At 40.8% G+C, this 16841-nt stretch overlaps 1 long non-coding RNA gene across 1 annotated transcript; it reads right to left on the reverse strand.

Moving 5' to 3' along the window:
- Positions 1 to 1824: 1824 nt before the first annotated feature.
- Positions 1825 to 5161, reverse strand: LOC140223946 (uncharacterized). The gene is made up of 2 exons (XR_011899206.1): positions 4270 to 5161; positions 1825 to 2159 (listed from the first exon to the last, which is right to left on the reverse strand). It is a non-coding gene; the product is annotated as an uncharacterized lncRNA (long non-coding RNA).
- Between the last annotated feature and the right edge of the window lie 11680 nt (positions 5162 to 16841).

Raw genomic sequence — 16841 nt, forward strand, 5'->3', positions numbered from 1 at the left:
TTGTTTTATTCTCTCTGATTGCATATTACTATAATTATATCCTCATTTCATTTCCTTTCCCTTTCTGTAGCATCTGTGTCCATTTACAATTATTATTTTAAAATAGCTTTCCCTTAGTATACAATTGATGCTTCAAACGGAATCAATTGTTTTAATGACATTTTCGGCAAAATCGTGGGTTTTCCCAGGATGGCAGCCTCTCGTCCCTCCCGGACTGTATTGTTGCCAGATAAGTTGCTTTTTTAGCACTTTTCCCAATTCAAATCAATGTAAAATATTCACATTCATCGCACAATCTGGCAACCTCTCGAGTGAAATAGAAAAAGATAGAATCGCTGAAAGTCTGAATCCTTCGAAGTTTATATTAATGATATTAATGGCACGCTCCCTCAGAAAACACACAAAAAATATTTCTTTGCGAAACAAGGAGAGGTAAACCCAACTTAGCCAGTTCACCTTTAATTTTGAGTGTAGACATCATGGACTACCACTTGGTCGAATCGCTATATCACCATAAACGCCATTCTACAATTGGAACACACAAAAACGCGAATAAGTGGCTTTAACGCTACAACCCAGTTAGCAGCCTAATATTCTGAGAACGTTCTGATGATATTTCGATGCAAATTCAAGATATTCTGCCAATGTTGCGAGAATATTCCGGAATATTCTCAAAACATTCTCAGAACATTTTCGTGAGATAAAACGAAATCCCCAGAATATTCTGGGAATATTTGAAAATCCCCAAAATATTGTGTGGACATTCTAGGGATATTTGAAAAAAATCCTTGAAAAGTCCACAGCATATTGTCAGGATGACCTCAGGATATTCGTGAAATCCGCAAAATATTCACTGGATATCGTGTGGACATTGTCATGAAAGTATTATTATAGGCCTCCCTCCCTTTCCAGCAGTGGATGAAATGAGCCCAGAATTAACTCCCTTGAGGGCGTTGAAAGAAAATTTGCCATGGCCCATCCAACCTTTCCAGCTTGTGCAAATATCTCTTCTACTTTTCACAAGGATAGCTACTTAAAACATTATGACAAAACTGAAAAAAATTGCTTCGTTCAAATTTAAACAGGATCACTTGATTTTAGTTTTTCATTCACTCATGTAGGTATAGTTGAAAAATCAGCGAATTTTTGTTGAATTTTTTATGTTTTAGGTACTGTTGTCAGGAAAAGAAGATAATATATTTTTACTAGCTGGAAACGTTGGATGGTCCGTTGTAAATTTTCTTTCAACGTTCTCGACGGAGTTAATTCAGGGCTCATTTCATCCACTGCTGAAAGGCGAAGCAATATGTTTTTCTGTTGTCCTGGAGGAAAGCAGAAAAAACATGCGTATCATCGAAAATCACTGGGATGGATAAGAAACAGGTGTATCCCTTCAATATCCTAAATTTTACGATGAAAATTAGTCGTTGAAAACAACATTCAAAGCCATGAAAACAAGATTGCATCGAGACGTTGCAAGTCTCAATGAACAATATTTTTTCTCAAAATGTTGCAATTCTTTCTTGTTTCATGGCATTGCAATTTGACACCTACTTGAATGACTGTAGCTGACTCATTTTATACGTTAAAAGTTGGGTATAAAATTTTTTCTGAGAGATTCAAAAGGACATTACTTACATACGTAATACAAAACTGAACAGCTGTCAAGCAGCTTGCCATGAAAAGGGCATGGTTTTAGCTGTTAAAAGAGAATACTTATGTGTATGAATCCTTTTTTGCACATGATATGCATTGGAACCTATCTCCATTCTCCATGGAACTAAACAGAAAGTACGATTGGAAAAACATACGTTGAAAGCAACATTTCAAGAACAAAAGAAGCTTTATTCATACTTAGTATTTAAAATGTAGTAGTAATCATAGAAACAAAATAAATGAATACTTGTAGATAGTTAAACAGTATTTGAAAATCTTTACACTCTTCAAAATAATTAAATTTGGTACAAAACAGCAGACAAACATTTACGAGAAGTTATTTCTTGTTGGATTTATAGGTTCCAATTCATCATAATCGCAGACGAAGATACCTTGACTATTGGGAGCTCATCACATTTACGATTGATGTTGTTGCCATTGTGATTGAACCAACAGGAATGAAGTAAGTAAGGTATGAAATAGAAATAACAGGTTTGTCCACTCTGAAAATGAAAATAAAATGAAACATTTAAATGAGTTACGCAGTGGGCTATTTTATTGTTTCAGATAGATTTTCATGATCGGATTTAGCCTCAGTCATTGATCTAAGTTGAAAAAAACTCAATTTGTTGGTAGAAAGGCAAAAAACACTTGACCGTCGATAGGTATGATTATTAGACACATGGTCAAGCTGCGGAGAACTAGATTCAGCGCTCCACACCAAATACAGGAAAAAATATGCCTTTCCTACCTTCAAAATTGTGTAGTCGCCTGGCTTCACCAAGTATGAATACAATTTTTCTGCAAAACTAGCTGTGCAAGATCCCAAATCTGACATCCGTATTTACTCCTACATGCAGACTATATTAGTACTAAGTGTAAAATTTAGGCAGTAGGCACACTGTCACTAAATGTGACACGATCACTAAATGTGACACAATCACTAAAATGTGTCTAGAAATCAGAATATTAAGTACTAGAAACAGATTGGCGGAGGAAAATGATGAACTAGCAAGGTTAGGTTTCATGACGGATCAAATCGTGCTATGGTCGTAGTAGAGAGATGGAAATTGAAGTTCCTGCCTATCTTACGGACAGAATTCTTTCCAGAGTTCATACATTGATAGAATGAGACGGAATGCAAGTCATATTTCGAGGATTTCAAGAGTTTGAAATACAGGGTGCGGCAAAAGTCCCGGAACGGCTGCCTATTTTTTAAACGGCTACACGTAGAAAAACGAATTTTGGGGGATGTTCTTGGGTCAAAGTGAGCTACTTTTTGGCACTCCCCAAAATTTTTTTGGGGGCCCCCCTAGGGGAGGGCGGGGGGCAACTTTTTTTTTCAAATGGCAACCCCTCCTTTGTGATACCTCATTCGAAAGATAATAAAAAAAGAAAATTTTTGGCGCAAACCGCAGGTCAAAATGTTCATTTTTGACAAAATGGCGGCCGGTCAAAGTTCAAAATGGCGGAAATTTGGCATCTCCGTTGTTTATTGACGGATTGGTGTGAAACTCGGAATCCTAGGGTTTTTCGAGATGAGAAAAACGATTCTGGCATTGGTTTTCCAGAAAAGTCAGTCCTTTTCAAAATGGCGGCGGTCAAAATGGCGGCCTCGAGCGGGAAGTGGATATTCAGGTTGCATATCGTTGGATTTGCATGAAACTTGGTACCTGGGGGTATTTCGGCACGAGAAGAACGAATCTTTCATTGGATATCTGAAATTTTGACAAATTCCAAAATGGCGGCGGAAAAATTGCGGGAAATCAGTTTTACGGCTCTTTACCGATGGATTTGCATGAAACTATTTGATACTTCAAGAATCTAATGAAAGATTCCTTTATAACGAGCCAAAAACCGCCAGGATATCGAATTTCATGCAAATCCATCGGTAAAGAGCCGTAAAACTGATTTCCCGCAATTTTTCCGCCGCCATTTTGGAATTTGTCACAATTTCAGATATCCAATGAGAGATTCGTACTTTTCGTGCCGAAACACCCCCAGATACCAAGTTTCATGCAAATCCAACGATATGCAACCTAAATATCCACTTCCCGCTCGAGGCCGCCATTTTGACCGCCGCCATTTTGAAAAGGACTGACTTTTCTGGAAAACCAATGCCAGAATCGATTTTCTCATCTCGAAAAACCCTAGGATTCCGAGTTTCACACCAATCCGTCAATAAACAACGGAGATGCCAAATTTCCGCCATTTTGAACTTTGACCGGCCGCCATTTTGTCAAAAATGAACATTTTGACCTGCGGTTTGCGCCAAAAATTTACTTTTTTTATTATCTTTCGAATGAGGTATCACAAAGGGGGGGGGGGTTGCGATTTGAAAAAAAAAAGTTGCCCCCCGCCCTCCCCTAGGAGGGCCCCCAAAAAAATTTTGGGGAGTGCCAAAAAGTAGCTCACTTTGACCCAAGAACATCCCCCAAAATTCGTTTTTCTACGTGTGGCCGTTTAACAAATAAACAGCCGTCCCGGGACTTTTGCCGCACCCTGTATACATATAAGTATAGCTTTGTATCCGTGTCCGCATGGAATGGGTTTCAGTCGAACACAAAAGTTATTCTACAACAGTCAAAATGAACATGAATGATGTTTACTTACCTAGTGTTTAGTCGTGGGTGAATAAAGAAATTTTTCAGAAGTACAAATGTGAATAATGTGAAATAAAAAACCTACAAACGAGAACACTACAGGGTGATCCAAAAGTCCCTTCCACCCCCTCTAACTTTTTACCTAATTGAGGTAAAGATTTGAAACTTGGGGGATATTCCTAGGTCAAAGGGAGCTACTTTTTGGCCCCCCTAAAATTTTCAGGGGGCCCCCCTTAGGGGGGCAACGGCCCCCAACTTTTAATTTTCAAATGGGAAGACCCCCTTTGTGATAGCTCGTTCGAAAGAGCATAAATAAAGAAAACTTTTCGCGCAAATCCGAAGTCAATATCTCAAACCGTCTCAAAATGGCGGCCGGTTAAAGTTCAAAATGGCCGAAAATTCACACCGGTTATTTGTCGATGGATTTGCGCGAAAATCGGTATGTAGGGGTATTTGACACGAGAAAAACGAATTTGACGTTAGATTTTCAAAAAAACCAAAATTTCCAAAATGGCCGCCAGTTAAAATTCAAAATGACAAAAAATTGATTTTTTTAGAAATTTAAGTTCAAATTTGTTTATCTTATGCCAAACTACTCTCAAATTCCAAGTCTTAGGCAAATGCATCAGGAAAAAACCGAGGTGACAATTTTCGGCCATTTTAAACTTTAACCATCGGCCATTTTGGAAATTTTGGTTATTTTGAAAATCTAACGTCAAATTCGTTTTTCTCGTGTCAAAATACCCCTACAAACCGATATTCGCGCAAATCCATCAACAAATAACCGGTGTGAATTTTCGGCCATTTTGAACTTTAATCGGCCGCCATTTTGAAACGGTTTGAGATATTGACTTCGGATTTGCGCGAAAAGTTTTCTTTATTTATGCTCTTTCGAACGAGCTATCACAAAGGGGGTCTTCCCATTTGAAAATTAAAAAATGGGGGCCGTTGCCCCCCTAAGGGGGGCCCCCTGAACATTTTAGGGGGGCCACAAAGTAGCTCCCTTTGACCTAGGAATAACCCCCAAGTTTCAAATCTTTACCTCAATTAGGTAAAAAGTTAGAGGGGGTGGAAGGGACTTTTGGATCACCCTGTATATGATTTCCAGTAGCCGGCGCTACGATTGTTTTTAGGTAGATTTCGAAGAAATATCTACCTATTGCAGACGGTACGACCTCATAATTTTAGGGAATTTTCGCTCAAAGAGCATCGATCCAGAAGCCCTGAGTTGAAAAATGTAGGTATAAAACTGGGATCTAACGAACCTTTGCGACCGTTTTTTCCGGAACTATCCGTACGATCAAAACGAAACTAAGCATGGTTCTTCACTACTATGAGGTCTAGATCAAGTTTCCTTTTTCGTGAAAATCGCTCCACCCCTTATCCGGAAAATCTCAAGTCCAAAGGGGGATGATTTTTCAAACTCGTCCGATCTTACAAGGGGAGGCTACCGATTGTCCCCCTCAGATCGGGTTCAAATTTGGCAGAGAGGTAGAACAGATTAATATAAGAACCCGCAATTTTTTTAGGTGCCAATGCCCAGCCGTTTTTGAGTTATGAATTTTTGAAGTTGCCGTTTTTTCGTGTCAGCGACGCGCTCAAGTTGAGCCTACTGTGCGCGCACCTTTTAATGCGATCCGAATGTCACAGAGTTTATCTGAGACAGTTGTCCGAGCGGTAGCGCGCTCGTCTATGGTGCTGCAGTTCGATTCTTGTTCCGCGACTTTGATTTTTATAATTGATTATTTTGTTTTTTAATCGCTTCATCACGGAGATAGTAAGTCACCTTGTAGACGTTATGATTCTAATTATTTTTTATGTATATTTTATTTTTTTTTTAATGAGTGTTTGTTAAAAAAGGAAAAAAACATAATTAGCATCACAACGTCTACAAGGTGACTTACAATTTCTTGTGATGAAGCGATTAAAAAACAAAATAATCAATTATAAAAATCAAAGTCGCGGAACAAGAATCGAACTCCGAGCCTGCAGCACCATAGACGAGCGCGCTACCGCTCGGACAACTGTCTCAGATAAACTCTGTGACATTCGGATCGCATTAAAAGGTGCGCGCACAGTAGGCTCAACTTGAGCGCGTCGCTGACACGAAAAAACGGCAACTTCAAAAATTTATAACTCAAAAACGGCTGGGCATTGGCACCTAAAAAAAAATACGGGTTCTTATATTAACCTATTCTACCTCTCTGCCAAATTTGAACCCGATCTGAGGGGGACAATCGGTAGCCTCCCCTTGTTAGTCGGCGATACGTCCAAAAACTCGTCTCGTCGTGGCCTTCAAAACAACCTATATTCACCTACCCTCTAAAACCACCCCTTATCCGAAAAATCTCAAGTTCAAGGGGGACGATTTTCCAACCTGTCAGGCTCATTAGGCGCAATTGTTTTCACAGAAACGTTTAGTCGAAATCTACCTCTCGTTTCCACTGTGGCTGGAAAGTGTTTTTTTGTTGTGTTGACATGTTGACGAGCGCCGCTAGAGAGCGAGCAGTTTTTGTAACGCCTTCAAATGGGCGATTATGTAACCCGTGCAACGGCAGACGGGATATTCTGAGAATGTTCTGAGAAGATAATAAACTTGCACGTTTTCATAACATTTTCAAAATATCCTCACAATATTTATTTTGTTTGGTTTTTGTGAGGATATTGTCATAATATTTTTAAATAATGCGCGGGATTTTTCAGGGATAGGTATTCGCCGAATATAAAATGCTAACTGGGAAGCTGCTTCAGCTCGCTACGCTCGCTTGCGCCGCCAGCCGCGGGCTTCGCCCCTTGGACCTCGCTTCGTGAGCCAAATGCTACTACAAGTAATTAAAGAATTTCCTTGAATACGATGTTTTTTGTACGCCTACCTTTAGGGACAATTTCAACTTTTACTTTTTCATGAGACATAGCCCTCGAGAGTGCAACGTAAAGTTGTACATGGGTGAATGCAGGCTGTGGCAGGTGAATGCCAACACGATCTTATGTTTGAACCTGGGCTTTACTGTCGTCGCAAGGTGATTTCGAAGCTTACTTTTGTGAGGCTCCATGAAGTAGGAAGGCTAATAAATTGAATTCAAATATGATTGGAAAAGTGAATATTAGAAGCATCAAATAAAGAAATAAGTGTATTTTTAAGTTGAAAGAAAAATGTTGTGAAACGGTACCTAATAAAAATAAAATGCATTTTTGAAGGAAGAGGAAAATAAAAAAGAAAATATACTCAATAATGCCGCATGAAGAAAAACAAGCAGTGAACTCCAACACAATGTGTTGATAAGGCGCGTCATTAACTCAGACATATCAACCCCTTTAGTTTTCATTTACAGAGATTTCAAAATAGGCAAGCAGCACAACAAGAGAATTCACGATCCAACACTGCGAGGTCAACGACGCACCTTGACGAGACCGTGTATTGTGAATCTAGAAAGCTATTCGAACGAATTTCAATTTTTTGATCTGCCTGAAGAAAAATCTTATCAGATTCTTGAAGAAAAGTACTACGAAATAATTTAAGCGAAGAAAGGAAAAATTCTGTCGAACTCCTAGCAGATAAAGTTGATTTTAAGGTATTTTGGGGCTAAAATACCCAAATCATCGGTAGTATAAATCCCGTTATATTATTGAAAAAAAATTGACTCGATATAAATACAATTGCATTAAATATGTCTACATTTTGTTATTTTAAACGTCTTTCCATGCAAAGAAGTTCAACCGTGTCCATGCTTTATTCATTCATGAATTGAAAGTAAGAAATCTACATCCCGAAAATCTACCGATTTGCCGTAAAATATCGCAAAAACTTGATATTCCAAGTCGATGTACCCACTCGTTGAATTTACGAATCAATTTTGTGAGTGCACATATGTAAAAGTCAATATGCTATAGTCATTTTGGGTGCATTTATTTTCATGAAACAATAATATGTAAGTAATTTCAATTCCGAAAAACTCTGAGGTCACTTATATTTAATTGTAATTTATATATTTCTTTTTTTCCCTTCATTTTATTTTTTTTATGGAGAAATCGAGGTTTCGTTGATTTCTTCGGATTTCGAATACGGTAACTTCTCTTCTATTCGGCCGATTTGTATGAATGATGCCTCCTTTTATTCGTGTTTTTACGGAGAGTAAGGAAAAAATTGCTAAATACACGCGAAACAATTTCTTTTTGAAAATTGGATGAATCCTAGCGTAACGGCGAAATGGTTAATCAAGCGTAAGTAATTGGGCGAGGGACTGAGGATCCCGGCCGCGGCCCAGGCGACCGTCAGCTATTGTTCGTCGAGATGCCGACGCAGTTATCAGGAGCGTGGGGAAGAGAGGGCTAAGTGGATTCCTGTTGGAGCCACGTTTAGCAAATGGTCTAATAAGTCTCGAGGCTCATCACAGATTGCACTTGCGGCTGACCTGGTTGGCCCGGGCTATCAGAGCAGTGGTACCAAATTTTGAAAAGCATAACAGGGGTGTAGAGATCTGTCAAAGCAATGTTTTGAACACAACGGATGAGTAAAATTCTCATTCGAAGAGTGCCGACTTGCTCAGCCATCCTCGAATCAGTTCGCTTGCTTCTGCTTATATGCATATTTTAAATCAGCGCTGAGAATTCTTAGGCTTTTTTTTAAAAAACCAAGTAACGTAGACTCCTGGTATTCATTGCAAATAAACTAGAAAGCCCCAGAATGCGAAAATACTTTAAATCATAATTATTGACGGATAAGTAAACTTTTTACATGCTTTGGAAAATCTCAGAAGTTCGCGGTAGTCACTTACCGGTAAGGAACTAAGGGACTCGGTTATTGTATTGAGTGGGGGGTCGAAACGATCGCAAAGGCGGTATACTACGTATACGCGCCAAAAATACTTACATGAAAAAAAGTTGAAATCCGGTTGGTATCTACACATACCGTTACATAAGGCTGAGCCTAACACGCCCTCCCAGCCCCTAGTCTCACTCCGTCATCACGGTATGAAGACCGACTAACCCCTTTGTGCGTAGGTATTACGTAATTTGACAGCCCCCTTATGCATGTTTCACGTAGCCAAGATTAAGTAACATTTTATGGATTCCTACGTCGATCGGATGAATTCCATTTACCCTCACTTTTTACTCTGAATCTCTTTGAAATGCTCCACCTTCATGAGATAGTTTTCTGATATATTTTGAGGAAATTCAAGATAAGGAGTACAGTAGGTACGCGCCATTTGAGCCACAAGACTTTGTTAAATTTCATTACAGGAGCTGAAGCATTTCAGAAAAGCCTATGAATATTTAAATGCTAATTTTTCAAAGGTCTTCATTTGTAATTAAATCTGAATTATTGAAGCATTTCAAAGAAAAATATACATAACTTTCTTTGAAAAAATTTGATCGGTTTATTCCAGAAATGTGCCTCTTCTGAATGATTTTTAAATTTTTAGCGGTAGCGGTTTTAATGTTTGGCAAAGAAACAAAAATCATTATTCAATTATTTGATATCAAGCTTTTTTGGTTATTAAATTGAATTTAACTAGATTTAAATTTAAATCCAACAAAAAATTAAGATCACTTCTCAGCCAGAGAAAATATTTAATTTGATTGAAAACACCGTGGTACCATACAACTTTACTTCACGTACATAATAGCAGGACTTTTCTAACAAGTTAAACGCAAGATGTGAATCCCATTATTTCCCTTTTTTCTTGTTCCTAATTCTTTGCCGGGACTTGAGGCACTTGGAAACCGACCCGAGCAACGAGGTCGTAGCTTTGCAGTGCACCGTAGTTGCCAGATTTTGCAGAAAAGCGATAATTTTTTTTTAAGAGTCTATTGCAAGACATACGAACTTCATGACCTTTCGGCAACATCACGGGCACCGCGACCGTATATCGAACTGTCCGCTTTTGTTGCCACGATAATTCATTTTTAATTTTTTCATCTTCAACAACACGCCGGGATCGCCGGAAGGAATGCGTTTCCCTAACTTTTGACGGGAGGGAGATGAAGCTTGGAACACTCGCAATCAGTTAAAATGTTAAGTGTACCACACGCATTGAAGAGAAGTCTTAACGATATTAGTATCTTTAAAAAGTTTTCTGAGAACTTTACAAATATATTCCTACCTCGGATATGTCATTTACTTCAAAAGGAAAATACTTTAGGAACCGTCCTAATCCTGGACGAGAAGATAGCCTCGAATAGCCAACGCGTGGGCAACCGCCCCTCTCAAAAACTGTTTTTATTATTATTATTATTATTATTATTATTATTATTTTTTTTTTTTTTTTTTTTTTTTTTCTTCTCACAGGATTTTTCCTGGTATTAAGAGCCCAAGACGAGTCAAAGACTAGAGTCTTGGGTCCTGTTTATGCCCTAACAATTAAGATTTTCAAGAATAGAAAACTAAAAACCAAAAAAGAAATTAGAGAGATGAAAGAGAGGGGACTATTCCATGTTAAGGAAACTCCGAACTATATTGCAGGTGCTGAGAATAACTGACTTCTGCATGGTGTGGAGAAGGTGATCCGGGAGTTTCAGCTCTTTTAGGTGTTTAATTAGGCTCTCCGGTACGACTCCTGTGACGGACATGATAATAGGTCTAATATAGACAATGTCCATGGCCCAAATTCTCTTAATTTCCACAGAGAGAGGCATATATTTTGATATCTTTTCCTCATACTTCGACAACAAATTGTGTCCGTTAGGGATGCTAAAATCCAAGAGCTGCACAACACGCGCCTGTTTATCTATCAAGATGACGTCAGGTCTATTAGCCATAACCATCCTATCAGTTAGGACTGGGTTGTTGCAATACAGGCGATATCGCTGATTCTCAAGTACAGGTGGCGGATTATACCGATAGTAAGGTTCCGGATTCTCCAACAGATCGCAATTACTTGCCAAGGCTTGATGCACTATTTTTCCCATGGTGTCATGACGCTCCGTATATTCCTTCGCCGCAAGCTGAGCACAGGCAGAAGTGATATGATCTATTGTTATTATTATTATTATTATTATTATTATTATTATTATTATTTATATGCGAAGTTATCTCCAGCTTTGCTGGGTAGTTGGGCTCTCTTCACGTGAGCAAACAATGCTCATTGGTAGAGAGAGTATAGTGGGTTGAGGCCGGTGTTAACTTGGCTATGAATGGCCAATTTACAGCCGACGATAAGGTTTGCAGTAACCGGGGTGAGAACTGTGTCCTAAGACGCCCATCCAGAGGTTGCTTCTCGTCGATGATGGTGGGGTAGGGGTTTAGGTTGTGGGGGAAATTATTATTATTATTATTTTTTTTTTCATATTCACTGCTGTCACCAGCTTTGCTGGGTTGCTTTAAGCCCTCACACAGGGGCAAACAATGCTCCTAGGTATGAGGGCTGTTTGTGGTTTGGGTGGCCGGGTGGTGGTTATTTCACTCCCCCTTGGGGGGTGGCTCGTCACGGACTAGGATACCTGTTTTAGGAACCGAGGCAGGGTAGGTGTCTGGAGGACGCCTGCCTAAAGGTTTCTTTCCTGAGGTGGTAGGCGGTAGGGGTGTTTTTGGTGTGTGGGAACGTTCTAGGTGTATTCGCGCTGCTCCACCTAGCTTAAGACCTTCCGGAGGATTCTGGCAGTGCCTAACACAGCAGACTTCTGGGCCAATACTAGCGAATGTTTCCCAGGGATTTCGTTCTTCAGTTTAGTCCAGTCTTTAGAGACTGCTCCGGTAGCTCCTATCACAAAGGGTATGACTCGGGTTTTGGTCTTCCACATCCTGCTGATTTCGATCTCTAGGTCTTTATACTTTAGTTTCTTCTCAGCTTCCTTTTTTGTGATGTTCCTGTCTGCTGGGATAGAGACGTCAATCAGCAGACACGTTTGGCCTTTCCTACGTAGGATGATGTCCGGTCTGTTTGCCTCAACAGTTCTATCGGTTCTGATAGGGAAGTTCCACAGGATCGTTGTCTCTCCATCTCTGGTTGTTGCAGTGTTTTTCGGTTTGTGTTCATACCATTTATCTGCGTCGACTTCGATTCCATATTCTTTGCAGAGGCTGTAGTGAAGTTGGGTGCATACTCTGTCGTGTCTCTCGATATAGTCCTTTTGGGCTAGAATTGGGCAACCTGATGTTATGTGCTCAATGGTTTCTTCGAACTGGTGACAGATTCTGCATTTGCTATTCACATGTTTCTTGTGGATTTTCCTCTCTCGGTACCTTGTGTTTAAGGCTTGATCCTGTGCCGCTACAATTAGGCTCTCTGTTTCTGCTTTTAGTACACCTTTACTGAGCCAGATGGTAGAGAGATTACTCTCGATAGAGTCATTTTCTAGCATCAGTGGATACTGCCCGTGCATGATCTTTCCTTTCCATTTGGTTCTGATGCTTTCTGAGATTTTCTTTTTGATTTTTTGCTTCCTGCTGTTTATGGGGGCCACTTCAAAGTTTTCTCCGAGCTCGGCTTCAAACTTGTTTGCTTCTTTCGCAATGTGGTCTTTGTCTAGAGCAAGGTTGACGGCATATACGGCTTTGAGAAAAGGGTCTTCGTTTTTTTTTTCCTGGAGGTAGTACTTCGCATTGATGATGGAAGATTTGTATGTTGATTCAATTTGCCTAAGTCCTCGTCCTCCTAGTTTTCTGCTCACGTATAGCCTGTCAACGTCTGCGGATGGGTGGTGCATTTTATGCATTGTCAGACATTTTCTTGTTTTTATGTCTAGCGCTTTTATTTCTTTTATTTTCCAATTCAGAATTGCAAATCCGTACTGTAGAACGGGTACGGCTAGCGCTCCGATTGCAGTTATCTTGTTTTTTGCCGTTAGCTCTGTCTTTAGTACTGCTCTTACTCGACGTATGTATTCTCTCTTTACCTTTTCTTTTATTGTCTTATGTTGGATACCTATACTTTCTTCCATTCCGAGGTATTTGTATGTTTCACCTGGGTCTAACTGTCGGATGCTGGTGTCGACGTCTATATCCATGTTTTCTCCGTGGATGTATTTACCTTTCTTGAAGGTTACCTTGGCACACTTATCTAGGCCAAATTTCATACCTATGTCGTCACTGAATTCTTTCACCGTCTCGAGTTGATTATGCAGTTTCTCGTCGCTGCTGCTGAACAGTTTCAGATCATCCATATACAGGAGGTGCGTCAGTTGTTTATGGCCTGCCTTGATGTTATATCCATTGTTCATGTTGTTTAGTCGTGTAGAGAGGGGTATTAATCCAACGCAGAACAGAAGGGGGGAGAACGCGTCCCCTTGGTAGATTCCTCGTCTTATTTTAATTTCAGAGGTGATAATTGTATCTGTTTTTCCTCTTAGTTGGATGCATGTTGACCAGTGCTCCATCATGTTCTTACAGGCGTTTACTATATTCGGGTGCACTCCCATGAGTTCCAGTGCACGGATGATCCAGCTGTGAGGCATGCTGTCGAAGGCTTTTTGGTAGTCCAGCCATGCGATCGATAGGTTCTTCTTGTTCTTCCTGCAGTCCTCAATGATGGTTTTGGATATTAAGAGTTGGTCAAGGCACCCTTTAGCTCCTTTGCGGCACCCTTTCTGCTCTATAGGGAGTAGTTTGGCACTTTCTAGGTATTTGTACGTTTTTCCGGCCAAGAGTGCCGTGAAGATCTTATACGCTATGTTGAGGCAGGTTATGGGCCTATAGTTTTTGGGATTTGCCGTTTCTCTATTCTTTGCTATCAGATATGTAGTCCCTTTGGCCAGCCATGGTGGGAATTCTTTCCCGTTCAGTAATTTATTGTACTCGGCTGTTAGGTACTTATGGATGCTAGGGATTTTTTTGAACCAGAAGCTTTGTATCTTATCTGGGCCGGGTGCTTTCCAGTTTGCAAGGTTTTTTATGGTAGTTATCAGTTCATCATCACCGAGATCTGTCCATTCCATTTTGTTGTTCGTGACCTCTGAGTCTTTGATCCACCCAGCCTCCGAGTTGTGCTGAGTAGGGACTTCGTAGATTCCTTTCCAGAACTCTTCCACCTTTTCTTTCTCTGGGGTTTCACCGATGTCGGAGGAGTCACCTTTGATGTTCCTGTAGAAGCTTTTGCAGTTGGTTTCGAAGCTTCTGTTGTGAGAGAATTGATTTGATCTTTTCTGGTATCTTCTTATTCTTTGGCTAAAGACAGCAATACGTTGCCTCAGTTGCTCCATTACATTGTCTATACTGCTTTCTTCTCCTTCCGCGGTGTATTTATCCAGGATTGACTGGACTTTGTGGGTTGTCTGTTGTCCTTTTTCCTTGCTCGTTATTTTGAAGTTAGCTAGTACTGAAAGGTTCCTCCTCAGATCTTGGATTCTGAACTCAATTCTTTTTTGCCATAGGGGCTTACTTTCTTTCTTGTTCATTTTAGTTCCTTTTGGGCCGTTCGACTCGTCACTGATTGTGAGGGCTGCAGCGTAGAGCAAGCAGTTGATTTTCCACAGGTCGAGATTTTCTTCGCTCTCAAGCATATTTTGTACTTCATTGTTAGTTCGCATGATGATTTCTTGGTCTTTTTTCGCCCCCTTTATTTTCCTTATCGGCTCTCTTTCTTCCAGATTCATCTCGAGAACTTCTTGATACACGCTTCTTAGCTTTGATGTAGAGGTCGTTGTTTCTAGTGTGCTCGCCGTGTTCTGCTCTTGGGGAGTTGTTTCGTGTTCTGGTTCTGGAGATGGTATTCTTAGCTGCTTACTTCTTCTGGGAGTTTCGTTGGTTTGAGGTATGTTTGGCGTTGACTCTGATTCCCTGGTGTCAGTTGGATCATTCCGTCTCGACGGGCGGTTCTCGTCGTTTGTGGCATCACCTGGTGAGCTTTCAGTTGTGTGTTGGTCAGTGGATGCTTCTATGGTGGAGTGAACATCGTCTTTAATTTCTTGAAGCTGTTGTTCGGTTAGTTTTTTCTTGTTCTCGATGTATCTTCGTTGCGTGGCTAGCTTATTAGCGTTGAGATGCAGGCGGGCATTAGGGTTTCGTTGCCTCCATAGCTCGTAGGTGGCCTTTATGTTGTGGATGCCCGTGTTTTCCTTAACAAACCAATGGCACCATATGACTTCTTTGTATTCCTCTTCGGTCCATTGTACTCTCTGGGTGTGGTTGGCTGCATTATTCATTGTGGTAGGGGAGTTTTGGTTGTTATTGGTATTTTGGGTTTTTCTGGTGACACCCGGTTCACATTGTGTTGCTAGGTTTGCGGCTACATCAGCTTTGATTTCTTCAATTTGTGCCTCACTTAGTTTTTGGTTTTTCGCAATGAATCGTCTTTGTGTGGCGAGCTTGTTTGCATCGATATGCGGGCGGGTGTTCGGATTCCTTTTTCTCCAGAGGTCATAGTTGGCGTTTATATTGCAGCTTTGAGTGCTCTCTTTGATGTACCAGTAGCACCATATTATTTCTTTATACTCTTCTGTGGTCCACTTCACTCGCTCTGTTGCTTGCCTACGCTGTGCGTTTGTGTTCTTACCGGCCGGGCTAGTTGGTGGTGGGCTTTGGGCCTGTGGTGTTTGATTCAGCTGATTCTGCTGTTTCTGCGTTCTTTTCCGTGTTGTCCCAGAGACCTGAGTCAATTCTTCTGCATTATCATCGGTTCGGTCGGTTTTTCCTTTGTAGTTTTGGGTTTTTCTTGCTTTAGAGTTGCGCGTTTCCATATTTGTTCCCACGAGTAAGATGAGGATTTAAGAGGGTCCACCCGTAACCTCTTTCCGGGTAAGGCTATATTAACTCTGGGAGGGCGCCTGGTATCCCAGGGCTCCGTAGGTCGACACCAACATAAGCGCCCTGGTGCCAAGGGACCCGATGGGCACGGTTCGCATAACACCCCGGGTTGGGCTTTTCATTAAGTACTCCTTGGCACATAGAGTGTGCGTCCAGAGTAACTCGGGAAAGGAGGTGCGTCAATACCCCAGACCATAGGCAGTCCTCCCTGCAGATTTATTATTATTATTATTATTATTATTATTATTATTATTATATATGCGAAGTTATCTCCAGCTTTGCTGGGTAGTTGGGCTCTCTTCACGTGAGCAAACAATGCTCATTGGTAGAGAGAGTATAGTGGGTTGAGGCCGGTGTTAACTTGGCTATGAATGGCCAATTTACAGCCGACGATAAGGTTTGCAGTAACCGGGGTGAGAGCTGTGTCCTAAGACGCCCACCCAGAGGTTGCTTCTCGTCGATGATGGTGGGGTAGGGGTTTAGGTTGTGGGGGAACAAATGAGTATGGATTCTTTGGTTAAGGTTTTCAACTTAAGACTTTCCTCAGTATCCTAGCAGTTCCAAGGATTGCTGCTTTCTGAGCTGTGACAAGAGAGTGCTTCCCAGGGATTTCTTCCTTAAATTTCTTCCATTCTTTCGAGACTGCTCCCGTCGCGCCGATTACGAAGGGTATGACTTTCGTGTCCGTTTTCCACATTCTACTTATCTCGATTTCTAAGTCTTTATACTTGAGTCTTTTTTCGGCTTCCTTCAATGATATGTTCCTATCCGCTGGGATTGACACGTCGATAAGCAAGCAAGTTTGCCCCCTTTTTCGCAGTATGATGTCAGGCCTGTTGTTCGGAACCGTCCTATCAGTTCTGACAGGAACATTCCATATGATAGTTGTTTGCCCATCATCC

This window comes from Bemisia tabaci, chromosome 2, assembly GCF_918797505.1.
Source record: "Bemisia tabaci chromosome 2, PGI_BMITA_v3".
Classification (NCBI taxonomy): Eukaryota; Metazoa; Arthropoda; class Insecta; order Hemiptera; family Aleyrodidae; genus Bemisia; species Bemisia tabaci.